Here is a 13,939-nt window from a genome sequence, read left to right as displayed (position 1 = left end):
CCTGTCTCAATCTGGGCAAATCATATGCCTTAAGAAATTTATCGATATCTTCATTATCTTCTATTTTATTGGAATATAGGGTTTCAAAATACTTTCTAATTATCTTCTGTATTTCTGTAGTGTCTGTTGTGATATTGCCTTTTTCATCCCGTATGTTAGTAATTTGAGTTCTCTCTCTTCTTCTTTTCGTTAGCATGGCTAAGGGCTTGTCTATCTTATTTATTTTTTCAAAGAACCAACTTTTAGTTTTATCTATCTTTTCAATGGTTTCTTTTGTTTCAATTTCGTTGATTTCTGCTCTAATTTTAATTATTTCTTGTCTTCTACTATATTTGCTGTTGTTTTGCTCTTCCTTTTCTAGGTTTTTGAGGTGTTGTGTGAGTTCATTTATCTGTTGGTTTTTTCTTTTTTTGAGGTAAGAACTCCAAGAAATGAATTTCCCTCTTAAAACTGCTTTCATTGTGTCCCATAGATTCTGGTATGTTGTGTCTGTGTTGTCATTTGACTCTAAGAATTTTTTTATCTCCTCCTTTATGTCTTCTACAACCCATTGATCATTCAATAATATATTGTTCATTTTCCATGTGATGTATGATTTTTCCTTCCTTCTTTTATCATTGATTTCCAATTTCATTCCATTATGGTCAGATATGGTGCATGGTATTATCTCCACACCCTTATAATTACTAAGAGTTGCCTTATGGCATAATATATGGTCTATCTTTGAGTAGGATCCATGTGCTGCTGAGAAGAACGTGTATCCACTTGATGATGGTTGATATATTCTATATATGTCGGTTAAGTCTAGGTTATTGATTGTGCTGTTGAGTTCTATAGTTTCTTTATTCAGCTTTTGTCTAGAGGATCTGTCTAATGGCGAGAGCGGTGTGTTGAAGTCACCCATAATTATTGTGTTGTGGTCTATTTGACTCTTGAACTGGAGGAGAGTTTGTTTTATGAACGTTGCAGCTCCATTGTTTGGTGCATACAAATTGATGATTGTTATGTCTTGTTGGTGGATGGTTCCTTTTAACAGTATATAGTGACCTTCTTTATCCTTCTTGATTAACTTAGGTTTGAAGTTGATTTTATTCGATATGAGTATGGCCACTCCTGCTTGCTTCCGAGGGCCATATGAGTGGTATGATTTTTCCCAACCTTTTACCTTCAGCCTGTGTATATCTTTTCCTATCATATGAGTCTCCTGAAGGCAGCATATTGTTGGATTTGTTTTTTTGATCCAGGTTACTAGCCTATGTCTCTTGATTGGTGAATTTAGGCCATTAACATTTAAGGTTACAATTGAGATATGATTTGTATTTCCAGTCATGCTTCTTTATTTATTTATTTTAGTTTGGCTAGTTTTGCTTTTTGGTTGTTTTCCTCCCCCTTTACTGAGATACCTCCTGCTGTTAGTTTTGGGCACTATTTATCAAATCCTCTTCTTGTAGTGTTTTGTTCAAAATGCTTTGCAGAGCTGGTTTTCTTGCTGCAAATTCTTTTAGCTTTTGTTTATCATGAAAGATTTTAATTTCATTGTCAAATTTGAAGCTCAATTTTGCTGGATATAGTATTCTTGGTTGGAATCCATTATTTTTCAGCGTTTGAAATACATTATTCCAGGATCTTCTCGCTTTCAAAGTTTGTGATGAGAAATCGGTCGTTAACCTAATTGGTTTACCCCTGAAAGTAATCTGCCTCTTTTCTCTCGTAGCTTTTAATATTCTCTCCTTGTTCTGTACGTTGGCTATCTTCATAATTATATGTCTTGGGGTTGGTCTATTATGGTTTTGAATGTTTGGGGTCCTGTAGGCTTCCAGGATTTGGCACTCCATTCCATCTTTCATCTCTGGGAAGTTTTCTAGAATTATTTCATTTAATATGTTGTCCATTCCTTTGGTTTGAAACTCTGTGCCTTCTTCTATCCCTATGACTCTCAGATTTGGTTTTTTTATGACATCCCATAACTCTTGAATAGATTGTTCGTGGGATTTAAGCATCTTTTCTGTGTTGACTATATTCTTTTCAAGTTGATAAACCTTGTCTTCATTATCTGATGTTCTGACTTCTACTTGATCAAGTCTATTTGTAATATTCTCGTTTGAGTTTTTAATTTGGCTTATAGTTTCCTGCAATTCTAGGATTATTGTTTGATTTTTTTTTAAGATCTCTATCTCCTGGTAGATCTCGTTCTTTGCCATTTGAATTTGTTTGTTTAATTCATTTTCAAAATATACTTTTATTTCTTGGACTTGCTGTCTCATGTCTTCTCTAATATTCCTTTCCATTCGAGTTAGGTATCCCCTGAGTTCTTTCCATATCCCTGTTTCTGAAGTTTCTATGTCCTCTTGTAGAATTGAGTTGTCTTGCATTGTTTGAAATCCTTTTTTCCCTTGTTTTCTCATGTTGTCCACGTTACTTTCCAGTTCTTTTTGATTGTCGTGTTTCTGCTCTCTTCTATAGATTTGTTTTGTTTCTGTATTACTCTGATGTCTCTCCTTTGTGTTGTTGAACTATGCCTGCTAACGTGGGTTCTGCTGGGAAGGAATTCCGACGTCCGAGCTCCAGTGACGACACTACTCTGTTATGCCGTGCCCCAGTCTCCTTGCCGGGGTGCCCTAATGGGGGAGTGTGAGTGGACTGTCTCTGTTTGGTTTCAGCACCCGGTCGTGGCAGGCAGGCAGACTCCCGCCGCCCAGTATCTCAGGCCGTGGGCAGGTGATCCATCGCCAGCGGGAGGGCGTTCTCCTACCGCCCAGTTACCCTGGCAGTGGATGAACTGTCGCCGGCGGGCCTGCAGTTTACAGCTGCCCAGTCACGAGAGCCTTGCCTCTAGTCTCCTGTTCTCTCCTGCTAGGCTTGGGTTCTCCTGCTAGACCAGATTTCCCCTCAGTGATGGTTCTCGGCAGTTCAAGCTATACTCTGGGCCTGTTTTGTTGCAATCTGTTTTGTTGCTGCAATCTGTCGGAGAGTGGCGGTGGGTACTTCAGCCCTCTAAGATGGTGGCCGCTGTTTGCCTTAGCGGAGTGTCCCTTGTGGGGGGCGGGGCCTTACCGGCTTCCTTCCCCGACTGCAATCCCGAACTCAGCCCGGGGGTCAGTGCGGGCTTGGGCTTGGCTGGTGGGATACCACCGTGTCGCAGCCACTTAATTCCCTGCTGACTGGTTAACCCCTTCTCTGCGGCGCCACGCCTTCTGTAGCCTCGGGGCAGGCCGCGCGTATCAGACAGCCTGGATCTCCGGGGTCACACCGTTGGCTTTTGGGATCCCCGGCACTCTATGGTTTTGATTTTTTCTGCTTGCCCCTCCCCCAGCGCTGGCTAGGCAGCTTTTGTTTTGTCCACTGATGGGAGGGGGTGTTGAGCGTCAGGTGCCTCTAGCTCCCCTTTAGTCTTTATGCAGGCTCACTCTGATACTGCCTCCCCCTGAAAGTCTAGGAGAGATTTTATGCGAAATCCCCCTAAGTTTGGGGGCTGGGCTGGGTCACACACATCTGTTTTGTTGCTGCAATCTGTCGGAGAGTGGCGGTGGGTACTTCAGCCCTCTAAGATGGTGGCCGCTGTTTGCCTTAGCGGAGTGTCCCTTGTGGGGAGCGGGGCCTTACCGGCTTCCTTCCCCGACTGCAATCCCGAACTCAGCCCGGGGGTCAGTGCGGGCTTGGGTTTGGCTGGTGGGATACCACCGTGTCGCAGCCACTTAATTCCCTGCTGACTGGTTAACCCCTTCTCTGCGGCGCCACGCCTTCTGTAGCCTCGGGGCAGGCCGCGCGTATCAGACAGCCTGGATCTCCGGGGTCACACCGTTGGCTTTTGGGCTCCCCGGCACTCTATGGTTTTGATTTTTTCTGCTTGCCCCTCCCCCAGCGCTGGCTAGGCAGCTTTTGTTTTGTCCACTGATGGGAGGGGGTGTTGAGCGTCAGGTGCCTCTAGCTCCCCTTTAGTCTTTATGCAGGCTCACTCTGATACTGCCTCCCCCTGAAAGTCTAGGAGAGATTTTATGCGAAATCCCCCTAAGTTTGGGGGCTGGGCTGGGTCACACACACCTATTTTGTTGCTGCAATCTGTCGGAGAGTGGCGGTGGGTACTTCAGCCCTCTAAGATGGTGGCCGCTGTTTGCCTTAGCGGAGTGTCCCTTGTGGGGAGCGGGGCCTTACCGGCTTCCTTCCCCGACTGCAATCCCGAACTCAGCCCGGGGGTCAGTGTGGGCTTGGGTTTGGCTGGTGGGATACCACCGTGTCGCAGCCACTTAATTCCCTGCTGACTGGTTAACCCCTTCTCTGCGGCGCCACGCCTTCTGTAGCCTCGGGGCAGGCCGCGCGTATCAGACAGCCTGGATCTCCGGGGTCACACCCATCTGTTCTTTTGTTGATGGACATTTAAGTTGAATCCACATCCTGGCTACTGTGTCTAGTGCTACAATAAACTCCTCCAGGAGGGGCTTATTTACAAAATGTTAATTTTACTTCCTTTGGGTATATATCTAGCAATGGGATTGATCATGATAGTTCTAATTTCAGTTATGTGAGAAATCTCCATACTGTTCTCCATAATTGCTGTACTCATTTACATTCCCATACTCATTTTTACTGTAACAAGTTCTCTTTCCCCACATCCTTGACAACACTTCTGTTTTGTCTTTTTGATCACAGCCATACTCATTGGGGTGAGGTAGTAACTTATTGTGATTTTGATTTGTATTTCCCTAATGGCCAATAATATTGAGCATTTTTCACATAACTGTTGGACATTCGTATGTCTTCTTTCAGAAATATGTATTTAGATCTTCAGTCCATTTTAAACTTTTGTTTTTGTTGATGTTCTTGTTTGCTATTGAGTTGCTTGAGTTCATTATGTATTCTATATATTAACCCCTTGTCAGATGTATGAGTTTCAAAATTTTTCTTCCATTCTGTAAGTTTTGCCCATTTTTAAATTGTATTATCTTTTTGTTGTTGACTTATAGACTTCTGTATATATTCTGGTTATGAAGCCAATGTCAAATATATTCTTTGCAAATATTTTCTCCCATTTTATAGGTTGTGTTTTCACTTTCTTTATGATATCCTTTATTTTTTTTGAGAGAATTTTTTAATATTTATTTTTTAGCTTTCGGCGGACACAACATCTTTGTATGTGGTGCTGAGGATCGAACCCGGGCCGCACACATGCCAGGCAAGCATGCTACCGCTTGAGCCACATCCTCAGCCCTCTTTATGATATCCTTTCATGTGCAGAAGTATTCAGTTTTTATAAAATCTAACTTACCATTGTTTTCTTTGGTTATTCATGCTTCTGGTGTCAAATATAAGCATCTCTTGCTATTTTCAAGGTCATGAAGATTCATCCCCATGTCTTCTTCTAAAAGTTTTATAGTTAGTACTTGTATTGATGTCAGTAGTCCATTCTTAATTTTTGTGTATTGAGTAAGGTAGGAGTCTAGCTTCATTCTTTAACATGTGGGTGATGTTCAATTGTCCCAGCAACATTTGCAGATGAGCCTATTCTTTCCCCAATAAGTGAAATAATAATAATTTCACCCTTGTTGAAAATCAGTTTTCCACAGATATTGGCTTTATTTCTTGACTCTCATTTCTATTCCATGGTTGGATATGTCTATCTTTATGATAGTACTGTAGTTTTGATTACTGTAACTTTGTAGTAAGTCTTGAAATTGAGAAATTATAGTCTTTCAACTTTGTTTTGATTTTTTCAGTAATGTTTTGTCCATTACACCTCATATAAATTTGAGGATTGGTTTTTCTATTTCCTCAAAAAAAAAGGCCATTGGAATTGTTAGAGGGATTACATTAAATCGATCACTTACTAGATTGTATTCTTAACATATTAAGTCTTTCAATCCAAGGGCATATGATGCTTTTCCATTTGTTCAGGTCTTTATCATCTTTCTTCAGCAATGTTTTGTAGTTTTGGGTGTATGAGTCTTCCATCTCCTTGGTTAAATTTATTCCTATGCAGTTTATTCTTTGGGATGTTACTATATACAGAATTATTTTCTTGATTTTAAAAAGTTAAACTTATTAATTTATTTATTTCATGGGTCATTGGTGGTATTCTAAAACTCATTACTGAACCCAAAGTCATATAGATCTTCTACTAAACTTTTTCTAGAGGTTTTTGTAGATTTCCATTTACGTATAGTCTATGGTCCATTTTATTTTTGTGTGATTTCTGTGCCCAGGTTCATATTTTGCATATGAATATTGATTTAAAAAAGACCATACTTTTTGGGAAAATGACCACCATTTGTCCATTGCATATGGATGACCAGTTGTTCTATGGTCATATTTTGAAAAGACTATTATTATTATTTTGGGTACCAAGCATTGAACTCAGGAGCACTGAACCACTGAGCCAAATCTCCAGTCTTATTTGTATTTTATTTAGAGACAGAGTCTCACTGAGTTGCTTAGTACCTTGCCGTTGCTGAGGCTGGCTTTCAACTCAAGATCCTTCTGCCTCAGCCTCCAGAGCTGCTGGGATTACAGGTATACACCACTCCACCCAGCTTGAAAAGACTATTCTTTCTGCTTTGAATGTCCTTTGGATTTTTGTCAAAAATTGGTTGACTCTCTTCATAATTGGTACTGAGAAAAGTAGATATCCACATACAAAACAATGAAGTGGTATTTTTTGTCTTATGTTATATATAAAAATTAACTCAAAATGGGCCAAAGGTCTAAATGTAAGAGCTGAAATTATAAAATTCTTAGACTAAAACAGGGGAAGAACTTCACAACATTAGATTTGGCAATGATTTCTGAAATATAACAACAAAAGTGGTCAACAAAGGGAAAAATAGACACGTATAACTTCTTCAAAATTAAACACTTTTGTGTGCCCGAGGATGCTGTTAAAGACAACCTAAAGAATGGGGAAATTCTTTGCAAATAATACATCTAACAAGAGACTTTCATGCAGAATATATTCAGAATTCCAACAACTCAACAACAAAAACTGTTCAATTAAAAAATGAACAAAGGACTTGGATAGACTTATTTTTCCAAAAAAGATATACAAATGGCCTTAAGCATGTGATAAGATACCCAGCACCACTAATCATCAAGGAAATGCAAATCTAAAACAAAGTGATACCACTTTACACCAATTAATATATATATATATATATATTTTTTTTTTAGTAAAGCAAAAAGCGTTGACAAGGATGTTGAGAAATTGGTGCCTTTGTACCTTGCTAATGGAACTGTAAAATGGTGCAACCACTGAGGAAAGTGGTTTGGCAATTCCTCAAAAAGTTAACCATATAATTAACATATTACCTAGTAATTTTACTCCTAGGTATATATACTGAAGAGTTAAAAACAATATTCAAATAGATATACACCCATGTTGTAGCAGCATCACTTATGATAGTCAAAGGTAGAAACACCCCAATATCCACCAACTGATGAATGGTAAACACAGTGGTGCATATATAGATTGGAATGTTATTTAGCACTTAAAAAGAATGAAATTCTGATATATGTTACATTATAGATGAATCTTGAAAACATTATGCTAAATGAAATACATCAGACACATATTACATAATTCCATTTGTATTAGCTACTGAGAATGAGAAAATTCATAGAGACAGAATAGTGTTTAACTGTTAATGGAGAATTATTGTCTAATAGGTACAGAGTTCTGAGATGATGGAAACTTCTGGAAATAGTGGCGATATTTGTACAGCATTGTGAATGTACCTGATGACACTGAATTGTATGCTTAAAGTGGTTAAAATGAAAATGTTTGTTACACATATTTTACCAAAATAAAAACATCTATTAACTACATATGGGGCTAGTACTGGAATCTCTATCTGTTCCCTTGTCTATTGTTTCAATTTCAACAATTACATTGTTGTAATTGTTATAGCTTCATAGTAACTCCTGGAACCAGGAAGTACGAGTCCCACTTTGTTCTTCTTCAGTATTTGTGCTCTGTGTGATAAGACAATAGGAATGGATCATTTATTATTGGTGGGCTATCACCGTGCAATCAGAAAGTATATACTGTTTGTTTTTATTTCTGTGAAGTTCTATGATAGACAAAACCAATCATTCTAGTTAGAGAAATACCAGAATAGTGATTGCCTCTGATGATAGGGGCAACACTTGACTATTATTATGTATTTTAAGAGTAGATCACAAGCTGGGCATGGTGGCGCATGCCTGTAATCCAGCAGCTTGGGAGGCTGAGGCAGGAGGATCCTGAGTTCAAAAACAACTTCAGCAAAAGCGAGGTGCTAAGAAACTCATTGAGACCCTGTCTCTAAAGAAAAGAGAAAACAGGGCTGGGGATGTGGCTCAGTAGTTGAGTGTCCCTGAGTTCAATCCCCAGTTACCCCTTGCCCCCCCTACTCCCCACCAAAAGAGTAGATCATAGAATCTTTTGTTCTCACAAATTCTACAAGTCCATTGAGAATAAGAAGTCATATAGGAAACCCAGTATCCAGAGAAATAGTCAGAAAACTAGAAGAATGTGGCCTCACAAAAGTCAAAAGAAGAAATGCTTTTTTAAGAAAGGAGGTGACTCATAGTGTCACTGTTTTCAGACACGTTGTGTACATCAGGGACTGAGCACTCAGCTCGACTTAAAAGAAGTTGTTGCAGATTTGCAAAGACAGTTAAATGAAGTCCTCAGGGTTCAGGAACAAAATAGGATGCTTTATGCAAACTCAAATCTGATATCTGGAAACCTGACAAGAAAGCCTTAAGCAATGTAAGTAATTTTCACAAATAATATAGTGTGGCTGTCTATATTAGGTATGACTTCTGAACATGGTTCCTTATGTGATGAAAATAACCCATGCTGTTCCTCTTTCTGGTCTGATACTTCCACATCTCACAAGACATCTCTTATGATGACAGGAGTGTTATTTAAGAAACGTTTTGTGCAACCACAGTTTATGACCACATATATTTTAAGTTCATCTTTCTTCCTGTTCTGGAAATGAATTGTGAGGCAAATTCTGGTGCAAGTTCACAATTTCTTCATTTGCTGTAACTCTCCTTTCTAGAAAGGTCAGCTACATCTTCTCACAGGTAAGATGTTATTCCAGGATGGAAAAAATAAATAAATCCGTCACATTTTCAGATAATCACATCTGAAAGCAGGACAGCAGTATCCTTTTACTTTAGATGGTGACATTCTGAAACAAAATGAAGCAAGGTAGATGTTTGCGCTGACGTCTTCTGAAAATCCTCTAAGGCAAAGCCCCTTTTCCTCCCTGCCCCTGCAGGGAAGTGTAATTTAGGGAAGTCTCTGTTTTAATTTTGTAAGATAAAACCTATAACTCTAAACATACCTCTCCCTAAATAGCAATCCTGAGTTCATATACTATCTCCAAGAATTTTGTACATATTAAGTGTGTGTCTTTCCTGTTTTTTTTTTTTTCCCCAACCCCAGCCCAAGGAAGCTTATAATGAGTTACCCAAAATGCCAAAGTAGATGCTGTCAGTCTGCACTTTGTCCTGGTAGGCAGAACTTTTTATCTGTGGAAATGACTCTAGGTCTCATTCCTTAAAGATTTTATGACAAAGCTTTCAGAATGAAGAACAACTGTAAATCATCTCATCTGATCCTTGCCTGTTTTAAGACTCTTAATTCTTTATTTGCTCAAGTTAATGAAAACACTACTAGTATTATAGTGCTAACATTCATTGACCATATACCATGTTTTAGGTATGGTTCCAAATGCTTTACTCATTTAATAGTTTTTTTTTTTAAAAGGTGGATAAAATAATTATTTTGTAGATAAAGAATCTGAGACCGAGCTGGGCACAGTGGTGTATGCCTAGAATCCCAGTGACTCGGGAGGCTGAAGCAAGAGGATCACGAGTTCAAAGCCAGCCTCAGCAAAATCGAGGTGCTAAGCTAGTCAGTGAGACCCTGTCTCTAAATAAAATGCAAATAGGGCTGGGTATGTGGCTCAGTAGTTGAGTGCCCCTGAGTTCAATCCCCCATTACTCTCCATCAAAAAAAAAAAAATCTGAGACAGGCTGTGGGTGTAGCTCAAACCCATAGAAAACTTGATAGAGTTTTTGCCTAACATGTATGAGGTCCTGGGTTCAATTCTCATCATCCTACTTCCCAAACAAACCAAGAATCTGAGACACAGTGATTATTAGGTAACTTATTGTAGACACAGAACCAGCGGATGATACCAATAAAGATGTGACTGAAGCGCTCAATTCCATATTTCCCCTTGCTTAAATTGTAACTTATCCCTGATTTTGTAGACTCTTCTTTTCATGACTGGAAGAACAATTGTTCCACTGGCAAGACAATGTCAGAGAACATGAGGTCAGGCACCAATGAGTGTCACTAGGAAGTCACTAGAGTTGCCAGACTAGAAACTCAACCAGTGCCCTGATGTTCTAAACTATTAGCCTCTGGGTTCTTTTCCTGTGGATACTCTGGAGGCAGAACACCATAGCCAAAGAAGGGAGGAAACAAAAAAAAAATAAACAAAGGGAAGGAGAGTGGGGAAGAGGAAGAAAGAGGAGGTATATGAGTTTTGTATTATTATAACAAACACCTGGAATAATAAACTTCGAAAGAGGAAAGCTTTATTTTGGCTCACAATTTGGATTCACGGTTTTGGAGGTTCTAGTCTTGCTTTTGGGTGTCTGGTGAGGCAGCATATCATGATATGTGATGGGACAAACTGATAGACTAGACATAAAGATATGAGTGGTGGGAACATGAGGTTAGGGGATAATTCTACAAACTGGCCTCACTGTGCTGACCCCCACATGCTTTCACCTTTGAAAAGCAATTTACCTGCAGTATTGCCCAGCTTCAGTGGACAGGATGTGTTACATTCCTCAGCACACTACCTGCTATCAGCAGGAGCAATGCAGTCCCAAAATAATGCTGATCAGAGGAACACACATTCCCCTAAAGTGGGTACTTTTGTGACCCTTACACAGACCAGATCCTGGAAGTCAGGGAGACAAAGATAGTTATTCCTAAACATCAAATCTGCAAGAACAGGTTCCATTTAGAACCAGTCAGCATGAACCACAGGGACCTGAGTGGTCATGATAACTGGGACTTGAAAGTCTGATGTCAGTCAAAAGTCAAGAGATGGACCTAGGCAGAACTCTCTGGAAACTTCTCTGGGACCCCAATAAAACTGGAAGGCAGGAGAGACATGCTGTGTGCTTCCTTTCTCTGAGAGGACCCATTCTTTCCCTTGAGAGTATCCCTGTTTCCCTTCTAATAAACTCATGCCTGTTACTGTGAGCGACATGACTAAAATATTTCTGACTTGATCCCAGGAATCCAGGTTTGGAGGGGAAGGAAGCTTTGTGCTACCCCAGTTTCCTGGAAGGTTTCAACCCTGTAACAGAACTACTCACTTCTCAGTGTCCATGATGTCCTGGAAGTGAAAAAGAGAAAGAGGAAAAGGGCTGGGGTCCCACTGTCCCAATCAAGTACATGACCCCAGTGACCTAAAACCTCCCAGTAGGCCCCGCTTCTTAAAATTTTCCACAACTTTCCAATTCCAAACCTTTAACATGTGGCCATTCTGAGACATTTAATTTACATACTATGGCAGGGAGAGAGAGACAGAGGCCGAGACAGATGGAAGGAGGGAGGGCAGGAACTCATGGCTGGAGCCATTCCATTGCCTGGTCCAGTGGAAAATTTCCATTGTAACAAATGTTCCTCTTCTTTGAAATAGCAATTTTAAATAAAATAGTCATTTTTTCAAGTATTAGACACTCATGATTACTGATTGTGTTCTTAGAAACTCATGGAAAAAAAACCCACATATTTTGGAAGGAAAGAATCGGTCAAACACTAATGTAATTTACTTTGCATTTTGGAAGGAAAAGGAAGCAAAGTCAGTGTTTTTGAGGAGAGACCCATCTAGTGGCCATGAGTGGATACAGTCACATTAAAAGGAATCCCCTGGGAATCCAAGGCAAAAAGTAGTGCCATGAGAAGCAATGATCAGAGTCCTTGATATTTTGAATCTCAGTTCACTCTTGGTCCACTTTCTGGGACATAGTTTTTACAATTGTAGTTGTACAACTTACCAATCGCAAAGCAGAAGAGATATTGGCCACAAGGAAACTACCAAGTGAAGATGAGGATTACTCTGTCACAAGTCAAGGAATGAGAGAAACAGGACACCTTCAGGAGCAAATCCTGTCCTACTGCCTTCAGAGGGAGCACAGTCCTTCTGACACCTTGATTTTGACTCTAAAAACTAGGAGACAATAAAATTCTGTTGTTCCAGCCATCTAGTTTATGATGCCTTTTTTAAAATGACAGCCCTGGAAAATTAATATAGTATTCCATTTGATTTACTGTATTGGTGCTTTAATTCTTTAAATTTTTTTTGTTTGTATATCTTATTTTAAAAATTTTGTATTGAGGCACAAAAATATTTGAACAATTTAATGGGTGCATTATGGTAATTTGATACATGTATTTAATGTGTAATAATCAAAAGAGGATAACTCTTAAAACATTTTTATGTGTTGGGAATTTTGTACTTTTCTGGTCATCTTGAAATCTATTACAGATCATTTTAATCAATTGTAACCCATCTAGGCTATATATAAAAAAAACAGCAGTAATTCCTTCTCTCTGTGTTTAGTGGTTGCTCCAGGGATTAATATATGCATTATTAGCTTACCTGGAGTTAAAATTGTATAACAGAAGATAAAATATAAACAACTAATGGCAGTTACAATTTTATCTGCCACTAACTGAACTTTGTGCTGCCGTTTTCATTTATTTTGACATACACTCTAAAACCCACAATATAAAGTTATTTTGTTTACTTGAAATGATTAGCTGTTTTTAAATTAAGTTAAAAAAAGAAAAAAAAACCTTGTTTATATTCATCTACATATTTATTATTTCCAGTACTCTTCATATTTTGCTGCAGATGAAGATTCCTCTTTGGCATATTCTCCTTTTAGCCCAAATCGCTTATTTTAATATCTCCTGTGTTGCTAGTCTACTGTCCTCACAGCCTTTCAACTTTCATTTACTTGCAAAAGTCTTTCCTCAAGCTGGTTTTTGAAGTATTTTTAGAGACAGCATGCTGAGTGGACAGGTTTGTTTTGCATATTCCATTGCATTCTCCCTCCATTGTTTCCAGTAGAAGTTGGCTGCCATTTGTACACTCACTCCCCTTGTACATATTTCTTTCTGGCTGCTTTTGGGGAGGGGGGTTCATTTTTTTTTTTCATTTTTGGGATTTGCTATGTTGTTTGGTTGTTTGGTTCTGTGAATTGATTTTTGGTCATCTTTTAGCAAGTTTCAGTCATTATTTCTTCAAAATTATTTGTTTCTTCTCTCCTCTCCTTTTTTTAAAAAAATTTTTACACCTTTATTTTATTTATTTACTTTTATGTGGTGCTGAGGATCAAACCCAGGGCCTTGCATATGCTAAGCGAGTGCTCTACCACTGAGCCACAACCCCTCTCCTGTCCTTTTGTAGTCCAATTACACATATGTTCAGATAAATTTCTAGTTTTTGTCCCCCTTCACTCTTTTTTTCCCCTCTGTTTTTCAGATTGGATGATTTCTATTGGCCCGACCAAAAAAGCATTTACTTTTTCTTCCGACATGTAATCTTCTCTTGTGTCCATACTGTAAATATTTTTCACTTCAGATGATGTGATTTCTAGTCCTAGAATTTTCACTGGGTTATTTTTCTATTTTCTATTTCTTGGCTGAGAATTCCCATCATTAATTGCTTTGAAGTTTTTGACCACATTTATAATAGCTCTCTTAAAGTCCTTGAGTGCTAATTCCAAAACCTTTGTTATCTCAGAGAGCATTTCTATTATTTATCCTCATTATCCATCATATTTTTCTTCTTTTGTGTGTATCTATTAATTTTTAAATTGCATGGTGAATGTTTAGATTATAAAGTGTAATTGATCTAGA

Source organism: Spermophilus citellus, assembly GCF_964194105.1.
Source record: "Spermophilus citellus genome assembly, chromosome: 6".
Taxonomy (NCBI): Eukaryota; Metazoa; Chordata; class Mammalia; order Rodentia; family Sciuridae; genus Spermophilus; species Spermophilus citellus.
Note: the sequence above shows the minus strand (reverse complement) of the source record.